General features: G+C 36.0%; 1 protein-coding gene and 1 long non-coding RNA gene across 2 annotated transcripts in view; one reads left to right on the forward strand and one right to left on the reverse strand.

Annotated features, from left to right (window-relative positions):
* The window catches only part of LOC309697339 (uncharacterized protein), a 281,137-nt gene that overhangs the window by 60,983 nt on the left and 202,806 nt on the right, over positions 1–17,348 (forward strand). The window lies entirely within an intron of this gene.
* Positions 763–2,014, reverse strand: LOC309697886. The gene is made up of 2 exons (XR_014273951.1): positions 1,925–2,014; positions 763–1,495 (listed from the first exon to the last, which is right to left on the reverse strand). It is a non-coding gene; the product is annotated as an uncharacterized lncRNA (long non-coding RNA).

Genomic DNA, 17,348 nt, shown 5'->3' on the forward strand with positions numbered 1-17,348 from the left:
GGAGGTTCTTCAAATGTCCCATACCGGGAAGGCTGTGTCATGTCGACATGATACATAGACCTGCGAGCATCAACTTTGTCTGGCAGCTCATCGGTAGCCAAATGAATATTTTTAGGAAATCTTTTCTTGGCCTCTTTGTACATCACATCACCTTTATCCAAGACCAGATTAAGGTCAGCTGTAGTCATGTTATCATTCTCATGAAGGAAAGCAAGAAATGTGAGTGAGTTACATGTGCACTGCTTGTTTCTGGAGTCTCCATATTTGGGATGAGCCTGGCTGTGAGATGCACAGATATGTGTAACAGAGGGCTGGTTTTCAAAGTTCACTCTTTCTGCATGAGATGGTCCTGCCACATCACTGTGACGGCCTCTTTTTACAATATCAGCATAACCCACCTGTGGGGCACTTGACACCTCAGGTTGGTCTCTATGGTTTACCTGATGATCATTAAATTCATGCTGCAATCCAATCTTTACAGCATCTGCATAGGATACCTGTTGTACATGTGCAGGAACATGTTGACCTGCCTGTTTGACACCATCAGCATTGGTCTTTGCAGACACAAAGTCTTCTGCAGAGCTCTGAGGAAAATCACACTCAGCTTGTTCACATGTTGGTACTTCATGAAACTCATGGAACTTCTTCCAGCGTTGTTTTGCAGCTTGTGACTTTTTCTGCTTCCTTGGCATTTTTACACAAGTGTTTCTCTTAGTCTTTAGAAAATATGTTTATAAAATAAGAGTGGCACAGAGCAGGAGATGTTTTCTTTGTCTTTATATTTCAGTTTTTATTTCTCAGAAACAGATGTCTTTGTTTGTTTGACAGTTTGTCAGTCGAGAGAATAATATGCACTCTCTTTATTGGCTTGGCACAACTTAGCAGCAAGCGCAAAGTGAAAAACAGCTAGAGAGAAAATTTAGAAGAGAGAACAGACAGAGCAGGAGAAACACGGCTGGGAAATCACAATCAAACCGTGAATTAGAGTTTTCTTTATTTGTTCAGTTTGTTCTCAGGTAGAGGCAATATGCACTCTTTATTGCTTTAATGGCTTGGCATTTTTCAGCAGCAAGCCAAGAGTGAAAAACAGGTAGAGAGAAAATTTAGCAGAGAGAACAGACAGAGCAGGAGAGACACGGCTTTAAATCAAACCGCAGAGTTTTCTTTGTTTGTTCAGTTTGTTCTCAGGTTGAGGCAAAATATGCACTCTTTATTGCTTTATTGGCTTGTGCATTTTTCAGCAGCAAGCCAAAGAGTGAAAAACAGGTAGAGAGAAAATTTAGCAGAGAGAACAGACAGAGCAGGAGAGACACGGCTTTAAATCAAACCGCAATAAGATTCTTGGTTTGGCAAAATTTCTCACAAACCACAGGGTGAAATACAGATGGAAAGAAGGCAGAGACAACAGGTGGAGTAGGACAGAAGATAGAGGGGTTGGGGGGTTGGGATGTGAGATAGAAGACTGGAGATCTGGTCCTTGTTCTTCTTCTGCACACTGTGAACAAAAAACAAGAAAAAAAAAAATTTTTAATAAAATTATATCACATGGTAATTGTATGAACTAATTGTGACTACTGAAAAAGGACAAAACAAATATTCAAGCTAAACTGTTGTCGGCTGCCATGTGCAAAAAGTTGCACAATTTGGCACTTTTTAAAAGAATAAATATTTAATTAAATTCAGCAATAATATTTTTAAATACAAATATGATTGAGTGAATTGTTAACTAATCACATGTAATGTGCAAAAATGTACGAAAAAAATATTTTAGCCCAATTGTTAAGCTGAACTTATGTGTATTTATTATAAAAATGTGTTTAAAAGGTCTAGCACAAAGTTTGAACCCATCACTTTAAAGCTTATATTAGTCAGACTCTTTTTTTAAAATTTTGGTGTACTTCTCTAACAGTATGTGCACACCTACCAGGCAAAGCACAGATGTGAGTCAAGTTCCTGAAAGTGTAAGACAAGAAATAACATGTTAGTTGTCTGTACAGTGTTATCAGACTAACAAAAAAACAAACCCAACACGACATGATACACTGAACTTATAGTCAGCAGGGTAATTATAGAGTAATATAGCACACCAGCTGATACAGCAGCCATTTTATAATTCAAACTAATTAACTGAAGTATTTATTTAAGTACTTATATAAGGCTACTGTTAGACTGTTACTAGCCTTAGCATCGCTGCTAACGCTAGCATTCCTGCTAGCGTTAGCACTTCAGTTAGTGTTAGCACTGCTGGTAGAACTAGCACTCTTACTGTTAAAACTGAGGCACAATGGCAATAATAAAGCTCATTTGTTACTTTTGTCTCACTGACCGCCAATAAATATCACAGGAATATCACAGGAATATTCTTTTTGTCAGTTAAAAACTGCTAAGGCTAGTGTTGGCACTATAGCTAGCGTTAGCATTGATGCTAGCATTAGCATCGAAGCTAGCATTAGCACTGCTACTAACAGCAAAAGTCATGAAGTACTCTTACTGTTAAAACTGAGGCACAATGGCAATAATAAATCTCATTTGTTACTTTTGTCTCACTGACCGCCAATAAATATCACAGGAATATCACAAGAATATTCTTTTTGTCAGTTAACAACTGCTAAGGCTAGTGTTAGCACTATAGCTAGCATTAGCATTGAAGCTAGCGTTAGCACTGCTGCTAACAGCAAAAGTCATAAACCTATATAAATGGTAGCAAAGGTTATTCTTTTTTTGCTTTCTTTATTCTTTGAACTCTGTTGAACTTTAAAAAGACTTGATATGTGAGTTTAAATGTCAAACATGTATTTTTACCATCATAAAATTAAAACAATGCTGTACTGAGTGTATTGTACTTACCACAGCAGAGAGCAAAGCGGAATGACGGCAGTTGGTGCAGTGATTAGTTAAAGACTGATGAGGCGTTCAGGTGGTGCTTGGAAATTTGAGCATCAGTTTGAACATCAATAATGAGCATATATATTTCTCTGTCATAGAGAGACAGAGAAAAAAATACACAAGACTCACCAGCATACAAATTGGTACTTTTTCTCTTTATGTCACTCATTCGCTTATACTCAGGAAAGAGGGCAACTGGCATTAAATTAGCAAATAAAAAGTATGTCATCTTGAACTGTTTTATGGATTTTATTTTAAGACTACTTTGAGCGTATTCGTGGGGAGATAAACTATACAGACTAAAAACAGAGACATTAAATGAGATTCGATTATTTAAAATGTGGGAAAATACACTACAGACAGGTAGATGCTGTGAGCTTTAATTATCCAGTCAGAAAAGATTATTTTAAAGTCATCAACTGACTAAAACTGCCGAGGTATGAAAAACCTGTGTGGAGAAGACAAGTCCACCAATACACAATCAACTTGAATTTAACAGGGCAATAATTCAGGGCTCTATTCAGTTAGCCTATATTAACTACTGACATACTGTTAATCTGTGGCAAAAGCCTGTCAAACCTGTCTTATTGTACCTATTGAAAAAGTTAATCTTACTACAACTGCTTAGATGTAACACACATTTTTGATTTAATCTTGGCAGAGTGAGAGGAGCTCGTTAAGCAGGCAGGTGTGAGCCTGGTTGCTATAGTGACTGCACCCAAGGGCTCCATACACACGGACACAGACATGCACCTCACTTTTGCTGCTTAAAATGAACAGAAAAGTCAGGCCGAAACAAATCGTTCCCAAATTAAAAGTACAAGTCGTATTGACAAAATTCTTTCACCGTGAGCGACAGCAGCTTCTAGTCTACTGAATTCTCAGTTTTCATGCCTGTGGAGTTTATTATATGGACGTGGTGACAGTGTAAAGACACCATGCTCTTCTGATTTTCAAACGAACCTTCTGAGCCATTTTAACATTAGAGTCTATGGAAGAGTTGGAGGGAGGAGGCTGTGCATTGTTGACATTTATGAAAGAACCATAACACCTAGGACAATAGTAAACACATTGGATGAAAGAGGACAGCGATGGCTACGTTTTGAGGGTAAAATCATACCTGTAGAGCAAACGCTGCGGACACAGCAGCAGTTTTAAAAAAGATTTTAAGATTAATTTTTTTGCTCCTCTCACTCTAGCAGTTGAGCTGCCTCACTCTAGCCCCAACATTCCGTCCCATACACACCCATTATAAACTCTGAAACGGGTGAAAAAACATCATGAAACTTAAACTGGAACTGAAGAAAAAGTATAATAGATATTGAAAAGATAAATACAAGTTGAATAGTTGAATGTCTTGTCTTCGTTTTAAAGTTTGAATGGTGGCTCTATGTCAATGTATGAGGAAGTAGTAAGAGTTTAAAAATGAGTAAGTTGAATGAGGATTTGAAGGGTCTCCCCATTGAAATACATTATAAATTTTTGTTGAAAAAAGTTGAATAAAATTAAAAATATAAATGTTAAAAATGAGAAAAATAGAAGCAGTGTTGTCCAAAAGAATAGGAATCTAATGGTGTTTGAATGGTTTTTCTAAGTTGAACGGTTTTGAAGGAGTTAGATGCCAAAAAACGTACGGAATATATAATAATAACTAGAAAGTGCATTTTCTGAAGAAACTGCAGTGTGAATGCTTGAATCTGAATGTATGCACTGAAATGAATTAATTACTGAATTTAAGTTAAAAATCTTGAATGAGATAAAAAAAAAAAAAAACCTGAATTTAACCTGAAAACAAAAGTGCTGAACTGCTAAAAGCTGAAGGTTACACAGAAGAAGAAGTTGGAAAAAAGCTGAAAATGTTTTAATTGTAAATTAGAAAAACCTAAGAAATGAGAAAAGAACATTTAGAGTCAGAAAACATCTGAAAGAATATTAAAAGGTCATATTCTTTGAATCACTGAATGACTAAAATGTGATCCCTCCACTTGGACCCACACAGTTTAAAAAGTTTACATCTCTGAGCTTTGAAAGACAAGATGTTGGAAAAAGAACAACGATGGCGACGTTTTGAGGGTAAAATGATGGCTTTAACACTGTGGACACAGCAGCAGTTGAAAGAGAAGTGTTTAAGATGAATTTTGGCAGAGTGGCAGAGAGAGCTCGTTAAGCAGGCAGGTGTGAGCCTGGTTGCTATAGTGACTGCACCCAATGGCTCCATACACACGACACAGACATGCACCTCACTTTTGCTGCTTAAAATGAACAGAAAAGTCAGGCCGAAACAAATTGTTCCCATATGAAAAGTACAAGTCGTATTGACGAAATTCTTTCACCGTGAGCGACAGCAGTTTCTAGTCTATTGAATTCTCAGTTTTCATGCCTGTGGAGTTTATTATATGGACGTGGTGACAGTGGAAAGACACCATGCTCTTCTGATTTTCAAACGAACCTTCTGAGCCATTTTAACATTAGAGTCTATGGAAGAGTTGGAGGGAGGAGGCTGTGCATTGGTGACATTTATGAAAGAACCATAACACCTAGTACAATAGTAAACACATTGGATGAAAGAGGACAGCCATGGCTACGTTTTGAGGGTAAAATCATACCTGTAGAGCAAACGCTGTGGACACAGCAGCAGTTTTAAAAAAGATTTTAAGATTAATTTTTTTGCTCCTCTCACTCTAGCAGTTGGGCTGCCTCACTCTAGCCCCAACATTCCGTCCCATACACACCCATTATAAACTCTGAAACGGGTGAAAAAACATCATGAAACTTAAACTGGAACTGAAGAAAAAGTATAATAGATATTGAAAAGATAAATACAAGTTCAATAGTTGAATGTCTTGTCTTCGTTTTAAAGTTTGAATGGTGGCTCTATGTCAACGTATGTGGAAGTAGTAAGAGTTTAAAAATGAGTAAGTTGAATGAGAATTTGAAGGGTCTCCCCATTGAAATACATTATAAATTTTTGTTGAAAAAAGTTGAATAAAATTAAAAATATAAATGTTAAAAATGAGAAAAATAGAAGCAATGTTGTCCAAAAGAATAGGAATCTAACGGTGTTTGAATGGTTTTTCTAAGTTGAACGGTTTTGAAGGAGTGAGATGCCAAAAAACGTACGGAATATATAATAATAATAATAATAATAATAAAGATTCGAATAACAATACTGTGAATGCTTTTCAAGCATTCACACTAACTAGAAAGTGCATTTTCTGAAGAAACTGCAGTGTGAATGCTTGAATCTGAATGTATGCACTGAAATGAATTAATTGCTGAATTTTGAGTTAAAAATATTGAATGAGATTAAAAAAAAAACAAAAAAAAAATGAATTTAACCTGAAAACAAAGGTGCTGAACTGCTAAAAGCTGAAGGTTACACAGAAGAAGGAGTTGGAAAAAAGCTGAAAATGTTTTAAATGTAAATTAGAAAACCCTAAGAAATGAGAAAAGAACATTTAGAGTCAGAAAACATCTGAATGAATATTAAAAGTTCATATTCTTTGAATCACTGAATGACTAAAATCCCTCCACTTGGATCCACACAGTTTAAAAAATTGAAAAGTCTGAGCTTTGACAGACACAGTGTTGGGAAGAGAAGAACGATGGCGACGTTTTGAGGGTAAAATGATGGCTGTAACACTGTGGACACAGCAGCAGTTGAAAGAGAAGTGTTTAAGATGAATCTTGGCAGAGTGGCAGGCAGAGCTCGTTAAGCAGGCAGGTGTGAGCCTGGTTGCTATAGTGACTGCACCCAATGGCTCCATACACACGCACACAGACATGCACCTCACTTTTGCTGCTTAAAATGAACAGAAAAGTCAGGCCAAAACAAATCGTTCCCATATGAAAAGTACAAGTCGTATTGACGAAATTCTTTCACCGTGAGCGACAGCAGCTTCTAGTCTACTGAATTCTCAGTTTTCATGCCTGTGGAGTTTATTATATGGACGTGGTGACAGTGGAAAGACACCATACTCTTCTGATTTTCAAACGAACCTTCTGAGCCATTTTAACATTAGAGTCTATGGAAGAGTTGGAGGGAGGAGGCTGTGCATTGGTGACATTTACGAAAGAACCATAACACCTAGTACAATAGTAAACACATTGGATGAAAGAGGACAGCGATGGCTACGTTTTGAGGGTAAAATCATACCTGTAGAGCAAACTCTGCAGACACAGCAGCAGTTTTAAAAAAGATTTTAAGATTAATTTTTTTGCTCCTCTCACTCTAGCAGTTGAGCTGCCTCACTCTAGCCCCAACATTCCGTCCCATACACACCCATTATAAACTCTGAAACGGGTGAAAAAACATCATGAAACTTAAACTGGAACTGAAGAAAAAGTATAATAGATATTGAAAAGATAAATACAAGTTGAATAGTTGAATGTCTTGTCTTCATTTTAAAGTTTGAATGGTGGCTCTATGTCAATGTATGTGGAAGTAGATACAGTTTAAAGAGGAGGAAGTTGAATGAGAATTTGAAGGGTCTCCCCATTGAAATACATGGGAAATTTTTGTTGAAAAAAGTTGAATAAAATTAAAAATATAAATGTTAAAAATATGAAAAATAGAAGCAGTCATGTCCAAAAGAATAGGAATCTAATGGTGTTTGAATGGTTTTTCTAAGTTGAACGGTTTTGAAGGAGTTAGATGCCAAAAAACGTACGGAATATATAATAATAACTAGAAAGTGCATTTTCTGAAGAAACTGCAGTGTGAATGCTTGAATCTGAATGTATGCACTGAAATGAATTAATTGCTGAATTTTGAGTTAAAAATATTGAATGAGATAAAAAAAAACAAAACAAAAAAAATGAATTTAACCTGAAAACAAAGGTGCTGAACTGCTAAAAGCTGGACGTTACACAGAAGAAGAAGTTGGAAAAAAGCTGAAAATGTTTTAATTGCAAATTAGAAAAACCTAAGAAATGAGAAAAGAACATTTAGAGTCAGAAAACATCTGAAAGAATATTAAAAGGTCATATTCTTTGAATCACTGAATGACTAAAATGTGATCCCTCCACTTGGATCCACACAGTTTAAAAAGTTTAAATGTCTGAGCTTTGAAAGACAAGATGTTGGAAAGAGAACAACGATGGCGACGTTTTGAGGGTAAAATGATGGCTTTAACACTGTGGACACAGCAGCAGTTGAAAGAGAAGTGCTTAAGATGAATCTTGGCAGAGTGGCAGGCAGAGCTCGTTAAGCAGGCAGGTGTGAGCCTGGTTGCTATAGTGACCGCACCCAATGGCTCCATACACACGTACACAGACATGCGCCTCACTTTTGCTGCTTAAAATGAACAGAAAAGTCAGGCCGAAACAAATCGTTCCCAAATGAAAAGTAAAAGTCGTATTGACGAAATTCTTTCACCGTGAGCGACAGCAATGTCTAGTCTACCTAATTCTCAGTTTTCATGCCTGTGGAGCTTATTATATGGACGTGGTGACAGTGTAAAGACACCATGCTCTTCTGATTTTCAAACGAACCTTCTGAGCAAGTTTAACATTAGAGTCTATGGAAGAGTTGGAGGGAGGAGGCTGTGCATTGGTGGCATTTATGAAAAAACCATAACACCTAGTACAATAGTAAACACATTGGATGAAAGAGGACAGCGATGGCTACATTTTGAGGGTAAAATCATACCTGTAGAGCAAACGCTGCGGACACAGCAGCAGTTTTAAAAAAGATTTTAAGATAAATTTTTTTGCTCCTCTCACTCTAGCAGTTGAGCTGTCTCACTCTAGCCCCAACATTCCGTCCCATACACACCCATTATAAACTCTGAAACGGGTGAAAAAACATCATGAAACTTAAACTGGAACTGAAGAAAAAGTATAATAGATATTGAAAAGATAAATACAAGTTGAATAGTTGAATGTCTTGTCTTCGTTTTAAAGTTTGAATGGAGGCTCTATGTGAACGTATGTGGAAGTAGTAAGAGTTTAAAGAGGAGGAAGTTGAATGAGAATTTGAAGGGTCTCTCCATTGAAATACATTATAAATTTTTGTTAAATAAAGTTGAATAAAATTAAAAATATAAATGTTAAAAATGAGAAAAGTAGAAGCATTCATGTCCAAAAGAATAGGAATCTAACGGTGTTTGAATGGTTTTTCTAAGTTGAGCGGTTTTGAAGGAGTGAGATGCCAAAAAACGTACGGAATATATAATAATAATAATAATAATAACTAGAAAGTGCATTTTCTGAAGAAACTGCAGTGTGAATGCTTGAATCTGAATGTATGCATTGAAATGAAATAATTACTGAATTTAAGTTAAAAATTTTGAATGAGATAAAAAAAAAAACCCCGAATTTAACCTGAAAACAAAAGTGCTGAACTGCTAAAAGCTGAAGGTTACACAGAAGAAGAAGTTGGAAAAAAGCTGAAAATGTTTTAATTGTAAATTAGAAAAACCTAAGAAATGAGAAAAGAACATTTAGAGTCAGAAAACATCTGAAAGAATATTAAAAGGTCATATTCTTTGAATCACTGAATGACTAAAATGTGATCCCTCCACTTGGACCCACACAGTTTAAAAAGTTTACATCTCTGAGCTTTGAAAGACAAGATGTTGGAAAAAGAACAACGATGGCGACGTTTTGAGGGTAAAATGATGGCTTTAACACTGTGGACACAGCAGCAGTTGAAAGAGAAGTGTTTAAGATGAATCTTGGCAGAGTGAGAGAGAGAGCTCGTTAAGCAGGCAGGTGTGAGCCTGGTTGCTATAGTGACTGCACCCAAGGGCTCCATACACACGTACACAGACATGCGCCTCACTTTTGCTGCTTAAAATGAACAGAAAAGTCAGGCCGAAACAAATCGCTCCCAAATGAAAAGTAAAAGTCGTATTGACAAAATTCTTTCACCGTGAGCGACAGCAATGTCTAGTCTACCTAATTCTCAGTTTTCATGCCTGTGGAGCTTATTATATGGACGTGGTGACAGTGGAAAGACATCATGCTCTTCTGATTTTCAAACGAACCTTCTGAGCCATTTTAACATTAGAGTCTATGGAAGAGTTGGAGGGAGGAGGCTGTGCATTGGTGACATTTATGAAAGAACCATAACACCTAGGACAATAGTAAACACATTGGATGAAAGAGGACAGCCATGGCTACGTTTTGAGGGTAAAATCATACCTGTAGAGCAAACGCTGCGGACACAGCAGCAGTTTTAAAAAAAGATTTTAAGATTATTTTTTTTGCTCCTCTCACTCTAGCAGTTGAGCTGCCTCACTCTAGCCCCAACATTCCGTCCCATACACACCCATTATAAACTCTGAAACGGGTGAAAAAACATCATGAAACTTAAACTGGAACTGAAGAAAAAGTATAATAGATATTGAAAAGATAAATACAAGTTGAATAGTTGAATGTCTTGTCTTCGTTTTAAAGTTTGAATGGTGGCTCTATGTCAATGTATGTGGAAGTAGTAAGAGTTTAAAAATGAGTAAGTTGAATGAGAATTTGAAGGGTCTCCCCATTGAAATACATTATAAATTTTTGTTGAATAAAGTTGAATAAAATTAAAAATATAAATGTTAAAAATGAGAAAAATAGAAGCAATGTTGTCCAAAAGAATAGGAATCTAACGATGTTTGAATGGTTTTTCTAAGTTGAACGGTTTTGAAGGAGTAGGCTTTCAAAAAACGTACGGAAAAATAATAAAATATAACTAGAAAGTGCATTTTCTGAAGAAACTGCAGTGTGAATGCTTGAATCTGAATGTATGCATTGAAATGAAATAATTACTGAATTTAAGTTAAAAATTTTGAATGAGATTAAAAAAAAACCCCGAATTTAACCTGAAAACAAAAGTGCTGAACTGCTAAAAGCTGAAGGTTACACAGAAGAAGAAGTTGGAAAAAAGCTGAAAATGTTTTAATTGTAAATTAGAAAAACCTAAGAAATGAGAAAAGAACATTTAGAGTCAGAAAACATCTGAAAGAATATTAAAAGGTCATATTCTTTGAATCACTGAATGACTAAAATGTGATCCCTTCACTTGGATCCACACAGTTTAAAAAGTTTAAATGTCTGAGCTTTGAAAGACAAGATGTTGGAAAAAGAACAACGATGGCGACGTTTTGAGGGTAAAATGATGGCTTTAACACTGTGGACACAGCAGCAGTTGAAAGAGAAGTGTTTAAGATGAATTTTGGCAGAGTGGCAGGCAGAGCTCGTTAAGCAGGCAGGTGTGAGCCTGGTTGCTATAGTGACCGCACCCAATGGCTCCATACACACGACACAGACATGCACCTCACTTTTGCTGCTTAAAATGAACAGAAAAGTCAGGCCGAAACAAATCGTTCCCAAATGAAAAGTACATGTCGTACTGACAAAATTCTTTCACCGTGAGCGACAGCCATGTCTAGTCTACCTAATTCTCAGTTTTCATGCCTGTGGAGCTTATTATATGGACGTGGTGACAGTGGAAAGACACCATGCTCTTCTGATTTTCAAACGAACCTTCTGAGCCATTTTAACATTAGAGTCTATGGAAGAGTTGGAGGGAGGAGGCTGTGCATTGGTGACATTTATGAAAGAACCATAACACCTAGGACAATAGTAAACACATTGGATGAAAGAGGACAGCCATGGCTACGTTTTGAGGGTAAAATCATACCTGTAGAGCAAACGCTGCGGACACAGCAGCAGTTTTAAAAAAGATTTTAAGATTAATTTTTTTGCTCCTCTCACTCTAGCAGTTGAGCTGCCTCACTCTAGCCCCAACATTCCGTCCCATACACACCCATTATAAACTCTGAAACGGGTGAAAAAACATCATGAAACTTAAACTGGAACTGAAGAAAAAGTATAATAGATATTGAAAAGATAAATACAAGTTGAATAGTTGAATGTCTTGTCTTCGTTTTAAAGTTTGAATGGTGGCTTTATGTCAATGTATGTGGAAGTAGTAAGAGTTTAAAAATGAGTAAGTTGAATGAGGATTTGAAGGGTCTCCCCATTGAAATACATTATAAATTTTTGTTGAATAAAGTTGAATAAAATTAAAAATATAAATGTTAAAAATATGAAAAATAGAAGCAGTGTTGTCCAAAAGAATAGGAATCTAACGGTGTTTGAATGGTTTTTCTAAGTTGAACGGTTTTGAAGGAGTAGGCTTTCAAAAAACGTACGGAAAAATAATAAAATATAACTAGAAAGTGCATTTTCTGAAGAAACTGCAGTGTGAATGCTTGAATCTGAATGTATGCACTGAAATGAATTAATTGCTGAATTTTGAGTTAAAAATATTGAATGAGATTAAAAAAAAAACAAAAAAAAAAACACGAATTTAACCTGAAAACAAAGGTGCTGAACTGCTAAAAGCTCAAGGTTACACAGAAGAAGGAGTTGGAAAAAAACTGAAAATGTTTTAAATGTAAATTAGAAAACCCTAAGAAATGAGAAAAGAACATTTAGAGTCAGAAAACATCTGAATGAATATTAAAAGGTCATATTCTTTGAATCACTGAATGACTAAAATGTGATCCCTCCACTTGGACCCACACAGTTTAAAAAGTTTACATCTCTGAGCTTTGAAAGACAAGATGTTGGAAAAAGAACAACGATGGCGACGTTTTGAGGGTAAAATGATGGCTTTAACACTGTGGACACAGCAGCAGTTGAAAGAGAAGTGTTTAAGATGAATCTTGGCAGAGAGAGAGAGAGAGCTCGTTAAGCAGGCAGGTGTGAGCCTGGTTGCTATAGTGACCGCACCCAAGGGCTCCATACACACGTACACAGACATGCGCCTCACTTTTGCTGCTTAAAATGAACAGAAAAGTCAGGCCGAAACAAATCGTTCCCATATGAAAAGTACAAGTCGTATTGACAAAATTCTTTCACCGTGAGCGACAGCAATGTCTAGTCTACTGAATTCTCAGTTTTCATGCCTGTGGAGTTTATTGTATGGACGTGGTGACAGTGGAAAGACACCATGCTCTTCTGATTTTCAAAAGAACCTTCTGAGCCATTTTAACATTAGAGTCTATGGAAGAGTTGGAGGGAGGAGGCTGTGCATTGGTGACATTTATGAAAGAACCATAACACCTAGGACAATAGTAAACACATTGGATGAAAGAGGACAGCGATGGCTACGTTTTGAGGGTAAAATGGTGGCTGTAGAGCAAACGCTGTGGACACAGCAGCAGTTTTAAAAAATATTTTAAGATTAATTTTTTTGCTCCTCTCACTCTAGCAGTTGAGCTCTCTCACTCTAGCCCCAACATTCCGTCCCATACACACCCATTATAAACTCTGAAACGGGTGAAAAAACATCATGAAACTTAAACTGGAACTGAAGAAAAAGTATAATAGATATTGAAAAGATAAATACAAGTTGAATAGTTGAATGTCTTGTCTTCGTTTTAAAGTTTGAATGGTGGCTCTATGTCAATGTATGTGGAAGTAGTAAGAGTTTAAAAATGAGTAAGTTGAATGAGGATTTGAAGGGTCTCCCCATTGAAATACATTATAAATTTTTGTTGAATAAAGTTGAATAAAATTAAAAATATAAATGTTAAAAATATGAAAAATAGAAGCAGTGTTGTCCAAAAGAATAGGAATCTAACGGTGTTTGAATGGTTTTTCTAAGTTGAACGGTTTTGAAGGAGTAGGCTTTCAAAAAACGTACGGAATAGATAATAATAATAAAAAAATGGAATAATAATAAAGATTAGAAGAACAATACTGTGAATGCTTTTCAAGCATTCACACTAATAATAATAAAGATTAGAAGAACAATACTGTGAATGCTTTTCAAGCATTCACACTAATAATAACTAGAAAGTGCATTTTCTGAAGAAACTGCAGTGTGAATGCTTGAATCTGAATGTATGCACTGAAATGAATTAATTGCTGAATTTTGAGTTAAAAATATTGAATGAGATAAAAAAAAACAAAACAAAAAAAATGAATTTAACCTGAAAACAAAGGTGCTGAACTGCTAAAAGCTGGACGTTACACAGAAGAAGAAGTTGGAAAAAAGCTGAAAATGTTTTAATTGCAAATTAGAAAAACCTAAGAAATGAGAAAAGAACATTTAGAGTCAGAAAACATCTGAAAGAATATTAAAAGGTCATATTCTTTGAATCACTGAATGACTAAAATGTGATCCCTCCACTTGGATCCACACAGTTTAAAAAGTTTAAATGTCTGAGCTTTGAAAGACAAGATGTTGGAAAGAGAACAACGATGGCGACGTTTTGAGGGTAAAATGATGGCTTTAACACTGTGGACACAGCAGCAGTTGAAAGAGAAGTGCTTAAGATGAATCTTGGCAGAGTGGCAGGCAGAGCTCGTTAAGCAGGCAGGTGTGAGCCTGGTTGCTATAGTGACCGCACCCAATGGCTCCATACACACGTACACAGACATGCGCCTCACTTTTGCTGCTTAAAATGAACAGAAAAGTCAGGCCGAAACAAATCGTTCCCAAATGAAAAGTAAAAGTCGTATTGACGAAATTCTTTCACCGTGAGCGACAGCAATGTCTAGTCTACCTAATTCTCAGTTTTCATGCCTGTGGAGCTTATTATATGGACGTGGTGACAGTGTAAAGACACCATGCTCTTCTGATTTTCAAACGAACCTTCTGAGCAAGTTTAACATTAGAGTCTATGGAAGAGTTGGAGGGAGGAGGCTGTGCATTGGTGGCATTTATGAAAAAACCATAACACCTAGTACAATAGTAAACACATTGGATGAAAGAGGACAGCGATGGCTACATTTTGAGGGTAAAATCATACCTGTAGAGCAAACGCTGCGGACACAGCAGCAGTTTTAAAAAAGATTTTAAGATAAATTTTTTTGCTCCTCTCACTCTAGCAGTTGAGCTGTCTCACTCTAGCCCCAACATTCCGTCCCATACACACCCATTATAAACTCTGAAACGGGTGAAAAAACATCATGAAACTTAAACTGGAACTGAAGAAAAAGTATAATAGATATTGAAAAGATAAATACAAGTTGAATAGTTGAATGTCTTGTCTTCGTTTTAAAGTTTGAATGGAGGCTCTATGTGAACGTATGTGGAAGTAGTAAGAGTTTAAAGAGGAGGAAGTTGAATGAGAATTTGAAGGGTCTCTCCATTGAAATACATTATAAATTTTTGTTAAATAAAGTTGAATAAAATTAAAAATATAAATGTTAAAAATGAGAAAAGTAGAAGCATTCATGTCCAAAAGAATAGGAATCTAACGGTGTTTGAATGGTTTTTCTAAGTTGAGCGGTTTTGAAGGAGTGAGATGCCAAAAAACGTACGGAATATATAATAATAATAATAATAATAACTAGAAAGTGCATTTTCTGAAGAAACTGCAGTGTGAATGCTTGAATCTGAATGTATGCATTGAAATGAAATAATTACTGAATTTAAGTTAAAAATTTTGAATGAGATAAAAAAAAAAACCCCGAATTTAACCTGAAAACAAAAGTGCTGAACTGCTAAAAGCTGAAGGTTACACAGAAGAAGAAGTTGGAAAAAAGCTGAAAATGTTTTAATTGTAAATTAGAAAAACCTAAGAAATGAGAAAAGAACATTTAGAGTCAGAAAACATCTGAAAGAATATTAAAAGGTCATATTCTTTGAATCACTGAATGACTAAAATGTGATCCCTCCACTTGGACCCACACAGTTTAAAAAGTTTACATCTCTGAGCTTTGAAAGACAAGATGTTGGAAAAAGAACAACGATGGCGACGTTTTGAGGGTAAAATGATGGCTTTAACACTGTGGACACAGCAGCAGTTGAAAGAGAAGTGTTTAAGATGAATCTTGGCAGAGTGAGAGAGAGAGCTCGTTAAGCAGGCAGGTGTGAGCCTGGTTGCTATAGTGACTGCACCCAAGGGCTCCATACACACGTACACAGACATGCGCCTCACTTTTGCTGCTTAAAATGAACAGAAAAGTCAGGCCGAAACAAATCGCTCCCAAATGAAAAGTAAAAGTCGTATTGACAAAATTCTTTCACCGTGAGCGACAGCAATGTCTAGTCTACCTAATTCTCAGTTTTCATGCCTGTGGAGCTTATTATATGGACGTGGTGACAGTGGAAAGACATCATGCTCTTCTGATTTTCAAACGAACCTTCTGAGCCATTTTAACATTAGAGTCTATGGAAGAGTTGGAGGGAGGAGGCTGTGCATTGGTGACATTTATGAAAGAACCATAACACCTAGGACAATAGTAAACACATTGGATGAAAGAGGACAGCCATGGCTACGTTTTGAGGGTAAAATCATACCTGTAGAGCAAACGCTGCGGACACAGCAGCAGTTTTAAAAAAAGATTTTAAGATTATTTTTTTTGCTCCTCTCACTCTAGCAGTTGAGCTGCCTCACTCTAGCCCCAACATTCCGTCCCATACACACCCATTATAAACTCTGAAACGGGTGAAAAAACATCATGAAACTTAAACTGGAACTGAAGAAAAAGTATAATAGATATTGAAAAGATAAATACAAGTTGAATAGTTGAATGTCTTGTCTTCGTTTTAAAGTTTGAATGGTGGCTCTATGTCAATGTATGTGGAAGTAGTAAGAGTTTAAAAATGAGTAAGTTGAATGAGAATTTGAAGGGTCTCCCCATTGAAATACATTATAAATTTTTGTTGAATAAAGTTGAATAAAATTAAAAATATAAATGTTAAAAATGAGAAAAATAGAAGCAATGTTGTCCAAAAGAATAGGAATCTAACGATGTTTGAATGGTTTTTCTAAGTTGAACGGTTTTGAAGGAGTAGGCTTTCAAAAAACGTACGGAAAAATAATAAAATATAATAATAATAAAGATTAGAAGAACAATACTGTGAATGCTTTTCAAGCATTCACACTAATAAAGATTAGAAGAACAATACTGTGAATGCTTTTCAAGCATTCACACTAATAATAAAGATTCGAATAACAATACTGTGAATGCTTTTCAAGCATTCACACTAACTAGAAAGTGCATTTTCTGAAGAAACTGCAGTGTGAATGCTTGAATCTGAATGTATGCACTGAAATGAATTAATTGCTGAATTTTGAGTTAAAAATATTGAATGAGATTAAAAAAAACCAAAAAAAACCCGAATTTAACCTGAAAACAAAGGTGCTGAACTGCTAAAAGCTGAAGGTTACACAGAAGAAGGAGTTGGAAAAAAACTGAAAATGTTTTAAATGTAAATTAGAAAACCCTAAGAAATGAGAAAAGAACATTTAGAGTCAGAAAACATCTGAATGAATATTAAAAGGTCATATTCTTTGAATCACTGAATGACTAAAATGTGATCCCTCCACTTTGATCCACACAGTTTAAAAAGTTTAAATGCCTGAGCTTTGAAAGATACGGTGTTGGAAAGAGAACAATAATGGCGACAATTTGAGGGTAAAATGATGGCTGTAACACTGTGGACACAGCAGCAGTTGAAAGAGAAGTGTTTAAGATGAATCTTGGTACAGTGGCAGGCAGAGCTC

This window comes from Aulonocara stuartgranti (assembly GCF_965226115.1).
Source record: "Aulonocara stuartgranti genome assembly, chromosome: 20".
In the NCBI taxonomy this organism is placed as follows: Eukaryota; Metazoa; Chordata; class Actinopteri; order Cichliformes; family Cichlidae; genus Aulonocara; species Aulonocara stuartgranti.